General features: G+C 40.8%; 1 protein-coding gene across 4 annotated transcripts in view; it reads right to left on the bottom strand.

Annotated features, from left to right (window-relative positions):
* The window catches only part of LOC147031317 (uncharacterized), a 29,690-nt gene that overhangs the window by 22,968 nt on the left and 722 nt on the right, over positions 1-6,000 (bottom strand). The window contains exon 1 of one of the 4 annotated variants that reach the window (XM_085861637.1): positions 1,883-2,120. The exons of the other annotated variants lie outside the window; for them this stretch is intronic. The gene's annotated coding sequence lies outside the window, so the exon portion shown is untranslated. Of the gene's footprint in view, positions 1-1,882; positions 2,121-6,000 lie in introns of those variants that run through there. 4 annotated transcript variants of the gene reach the window in all.

Genomic DNA, 6,000 nt, shown 5'->3' with positions numbered 1-6,000 from the left:
GGGGTTAGGTCTGGTCCACGGATCATGCCATTAGATTTTGGACATGGTCCAAAATCCAATATGGCCGCAATGGCGGCCAATTTGAAAAAAATATCTGAATATACTTTTTTGCATTTCTACATGTTTTAAGTGATTTCCACCCACCCCCCCAAAAAAAAAATGGAGAAAAAAAAATTTTTGCAACTTTTTTTTCAACAAAATTTCAATTTCTTTTTTTTGCATTTCTTTAATGTTTTAAGTGATTTCCAACCCCCCCTCCCAAAAAAAAATTGTTAGAGAAAAAAAAATTTTGCTAATTTTTTTCAACAAAATTTCGATTTTTTTTGCATTTCTTCATGTTATAAGTGATTTCCAACAAAAAAACATGCCAAAATTATAATTGCGGCTGATTTTGGAACTTCAGGTCGATATACCCACGTAAAATCAATTTCTGTCTCAAGGAATCTAGTTATGACGAATGAATTGAGTGAGTAAAAGTTAAAAGTAAAAGGGAAAGTTGCAAACTATAACTCTGTGAGCAGTTTTGACGTCAAATTGAATGAATAGGATATCGGGTTCACTTGAGTGACCTAGCAGTATTGGCGGCGGAGGTTTTGCACTCTACCGAGTGCTCCTCCTCTAGTTTTGGCATGTTTTTTTGTTGTAAATCACTTATAGCATGTAGAAATGCAAAAAATAAATTAAAAAAATAATCGAAATTTTGATGAAAAAAAAGTTGCAAAAATATTTTTTTCTCACAATTTTTTTTTTTTGGGGGGGGGGGGTTGGAAATCACTTAAAACATGTAGAAATGCAAAAAAAATTCAAATATTTTTTCAAAATGGCCGCCATAGCGGCCATATTGGATTTTGGATCAAGTCCAAAATCTATTGGCATGATCCTTGGACCATACCTAATCCCCCCCACCAAGTTTCATCGAAATCCGTCGAGGAGTTTTTCCGTAATACAGTTCACAAACAAACAAACAAATAAACAAACAGAAAGGGGTGAAAACAGTAACCTCCGATCTTCGATGGCGGAGGTTAACTAGAGGGGGAGCACTCGGGAGAGTGCAAAACCTCCGCCGCCAATACTGCTGGGTCACTCAAGTGAACCTTATATCTTATTCATTAAATATGTCAACAGTGCTGAAAGAGTTATAGTTCTTTTCTCCATTTTTTTTGGGGGGGGAGGGGGGGGGTTGGAAATCACTTAAAACATGTAGAAATGCAAAAAAAAAGAAATCGAAATTTTGTTGAAAAAAAAGTTGCATTTTTTTTTCTCTAACAAATTTTTTTTGGGGGGGGGTTGGAAATCACTTAAAACATGTAGAAATGCAAAAAAAATTCTCTATTTTTTTGGGGGGGTTGGAAATCACTTAAAACATGTAGAAATGCAAAAAAAAAAAATTCTCAATTTTTTTTTTTGGGGGGGGGGGGAGACCAAGTCCAAAATTTAATGGCATGATCCTTGGACCATACCTACCCCCCCCCACCAAGTTTCGTCGAAATCCGTCGAGGAGTTTTTCCATAATACTGTTCACAAACAAACAAACACACAAACAAACAAACAAACAAACAAAAAAAAACAACATACAAGCTGACTAACATATCTTGCAAAACTTCGTTTTGGCAAGATAACAAACAGAAAGGGGTGAAAACAGCAACCTCCATCCATCTTCGAAGATGGCGGAGGTTAATAACAAAAATAAATAAAGGTGCGTGTTTTGGAGGGAGAAAACAGACAATTTCAAGAATGGATGGATGAGTTTTTATTTGTGCTGAACGAATCTGACACGAAGCCAGTTTTTTAATTTGTAAGCAGTCATGTTCTGCTTTTCAGCGCAGCAATCTTGAGCATCATATAACAAAAACAAATGCCAACTTTAATGGCAAATACCCACCTGGTAGTAACACCTGGTGTTGGCTCAGTGGTTATGGTGGTGGCTTGGGATCCTAGAGTCCTGAGTTCAAGCCCCGTCAGCCGCTGAATTAATACACAAGGGGGTTGACTCAGCCTGTCATCCTTCCGAAGTTGGCGAAATGAGTACCAGTTCCAGTGTGTGTCCTGGTAGAGTGGCACTGCATCAGCGACATAGTCGCGCCTCAAGAAATGATAGCTACCCCAGCAGCTAAGCTGCCATACGACCACCACCACCTTCGTAAAAAAGGTTACTTTTACGAAATAACCTTCGTAAAAATAAAATCGAGCAACTCGCCACTTTGCTTAAAGGCCAACAAACATTGCTTCAGAGATGTAGGTGTGTTGGCAAGAGTTTGATGGAAGCTTCATTTGAAACCACGTGGATGCTAACTCGACACAAGAAAGCTTTCACCAACGCAGAGAGATCGTGAAAGAATGCTTTTTGGCCTCTGCGGAAATAATGAATGCCGATTTCAGGAACAAGGATGCAATCCTAAAGCAAATAAAAGGACTGCAGCTGTCTGATACAATCCTAATGAGAAGGAGGGCGGGGGGGGGGGGGAAATCGCAACAGACATTTGGCAACAGCTAACGGAGGATATCTAGGCTGCGCATTGTTTTAGCATAGCGTTGGACGAAGGCACGAATGTGTGCGACATTGCAGTTATGCTTATGGGTTCATTTTCCAAAGGAGGAATTGTTGTGCTTGATACCGTTGAAAGATCAGACGAGAGGGGCAAACATTCTTCACGGCTTGCTGGACATTTTTTCCGAGAATGACTTGAACTGGTCCAAGCTGGCGTCTGTATGCACAGACGGTGCTCCAAACATGCGAGGAAAGGAGAAGGGCCTCATTGGTCTGATGAGAAAAATAGGGGGAATACCCAAGTTCGCCACTTTTCATTGCATCGTACGTCAGCAAGCGCTCGTAGCCAAACTCAAAAACACTGAGATGCAAAGCATGATGCAGCTGGTTGCCAAGGTGGTCAATTTAATTGTGTCAAGAGCACGATGTCACGGATGGTTTCGAGCACTACTCGGCGAGTATGAGACGGAGTACGGTGACCTGGTGATGCACAGCGAGATTCGATGGTCATCATGTGGCAAAATGCTGGAGCGATTTTTGAGTCTCCTTCCTCAGATTCGAGAATTTGTTGAAAACAAAAGGAGGAGGGAGGGAGAGTTGGAAAACCCAGAATCAGTAATTAAGCAAGAATTTTTCACCGACATCACTTGTCACTTATATGCACTGAATCTCCAGCTGCAAGGGAAACATAAACTTCCCGGTAATGTGCTGCGTGCCATTACGGCATTTCAAAACATGATCGTGACACTCTTCATACTGGACAGAGTTTGTGCACTTTCTAAAACTCAAAACAATTACAACAGAACCATCCTGAGCTGTTGAAACATTTCAACTACGATTCATATGTGCCGACGTTGGAGGAAATGTGAGCAGAGTTCGAATCCAGAGTCAAAGACGTGAAGGAGTATGAGGACTTCTTCAACTTCATTGAGAAGCCTTTCATTGTGTCAGTGTCATCCCTCTCACCCGTCATCATAGACCTCCGTTCCGTGCAAAACTGGAGAGTGAAATCGTCGAGCTTCAGACAAATGACATTCTGCAGTCTGAACTAAAGTCAGGCGTTCATCATTTCTGGAACATGGTCCCTGACACACAATATCCAACTGTCAAATGGTGTGTGCAAAAAGTGCCATCCTTTTTCTGTCAGTTCAGACACATGTGAAGCAACCTTTTCAACAATGAACATGAACATTGTGAAAAGAAGAGAAAACATTGGAACAGATTGACAAATGAATATTTGGACTGCCTCACAAGGATTGCCGTGATGGATTACAAATACTGCTGGAAGTGGGTGGTCATGGAGCATCAGGCACACTTCCGCTCATCCAGCTTTTAAAGTAGGGTTTTGAAATCCAACTCGTTGTTATTATTATTGTAATATTTGCATTATTTTGCTTTAAAAAACAGATCTCAAGTAGGTGGCTTCATATTACATTTTTGGTTTCTAATAATTAAGCCTATGTTGATTTATTGCACATGCAGACTTCTGTTTAGTTAACACACCTGTTATATAACATAATTGCATTATTTTGGCTTGCATGTGGTACGGCGGCTGGCTCTCACACTGATGTCTTGTTGGCGAAAATAGTCTCCCCTCGAAAAAAAAAAAAAAAAAGAGTGACAAGCCAGGAGGCGACGATGGTTCGCGGGCATTATTGAACATTGCCACGGTAGGTACAATTGAGTTAGTGGAATACTTTTGAGGAAGCCCTCCCGTAAAAACCTATCTCTTCCATCAAAAATGACCAAATCAAATCGGATTTTCTATATGTTGTACTTATGGACATTACGCACAGCTTCTCGGAAATGAAATTGTGAGAGAAAAAAAGTTAAAGTGGGCGTGGCTACGCCCACAAGGGGCGTGGGGCGCCCCTCATACAAAAAGACACAACCAGACCATGATATCTAGCTTGTGTCCAAGTTTCATCAAAATCGCATCAAACGTCACGGAGCTATGCTCTGGAGAGAGTCACAAACAGACAGACAAGCCGGTAGGCGGACATGGGTCGTTGATCAAGTCGAATTTAGTCGTTTTTCAGCCGTTCCGAGCCAACAAAAGCGTCCATAGCAACAGTTCTGTCTCACACATAACTAGGACATACCATGAACCTACTATACCAGTTTCATGTATATCTGACTCATAGTCTCTCAGATAACAAACTTCGTTTTTTTATTGTTTTCGACCAGGGTTCATTCAAAGTCTATCTTCTCCAACAGTTTTCATAGGATCCGGCTGGAAATTTTTGACAATATGGCTGAATGTACTGCCCACAGTCCCTTGTGGCCCGATTTTTGAAAAAATTAATTTGAGATTTTTTTTGAAAATTTCAAAGGTCCGTTGCTCGGCAACGGATGGGTCCATAGCAACGGTTCTCATTTGCACATAACTAGGTCATGGTATGAACCTGCCAACCAAGTTTCATCGAAATCGCCATTGTATTAACGGAGCACTGGACCGAACAGACATACATACATACAGACAGACAGACAGACAAACATAGACGGAAATACTGATAATAAGGGTAGAGTAGATTGACTACCCAACAGACACACAGACACAACGAAAATAGTGGTCACTGCCGGCGCCCGCGAAACAAAAACCACCGACTTACAGTGCAGTGAGGTGGTTATTTCTTTTTTGCGTTTCGAGCTGTTCGTTACCTATACACCGCCCAAATAAAGGTATGCGTCAGAAGTACGTGTGGCCTGCTTGGATCAAGATCGCCCGTAGCGAGGGTATTGTGCTAGTAATAACTAGTTTATTTGGAAAAGTCAAAGAGTCACAAATGATGGGAAAGCACAATAAACAAACATTGTACACATGTACACTGTACCGACGTGGAGGGCAATTTTAATGAGACTCGAAACTTCGCGGCAGTAAGTAATCGAGGGTCGAATGGACGAAAGTTTAAATTTCTAAATCTTGGTTTTTAGATCATTGTGGAGGATCTCTAAGTCTTACTCACGTTGTTGTTCTTCATCTTCTTCTTGTGGACTTTTTTTGTTTCACAGCCTACAGTTTTCATCGAAACTTCCTGAAACCTGGAATATATATGTAAAAATCGGATTTTTTTATATGTTGTGCAATGTCGCCATCATCCCTGCGCAGACAGTAACCATCTCCGATTTTGGAAATTCCTCCCAGAAAAAAAAAGTTATGACGTCAAAATAGCTCCGCTCATGGAAATCGCCTAAAAAATTATCTCCGAAACTCGGCAAGCTTTTTGAATTCTGTTTGCGGGAATCGAACTGGGCATGAGCAGAGATGAATTACCGCACATATGATACATCACTATGACGTCATATCAATTTTTTTGACGTCATTCCTATTTTTTGACATTTTTTGTTTCACAACCCAGAGTTTTCATCGGATCTTCGTGAAACTTGCCATGTATATGCAAAAAGCCCACGCGCAGGCAGCAACCATCTCCGATTTTGGAAATTATTCCTAGAAAAAAAGTTGACGTCACAATATCGCCGCTAATGGAAATCGCCTATACCATTATCTCCGA

Source organism: Eptatretus burgeri, chromosome 2 (assembly GCF_056783735.1).
Source record: "Eptatretus burgeri isolate ZD-2024b chromosome 2, Ebu_testis_v1, whole genome shotgun sequence".
NCBI lineage: Eukaryota > Metazoa > Chordata > Myxini > Myxiniformes > Myxinidae > Eptatretus > Eptatretus burgeri.
The sequence above is the reverse complement of the archived record's forward strand: the minus strand, read 5'-3'. Positions and strand labels throughout refer to the sequence as shown.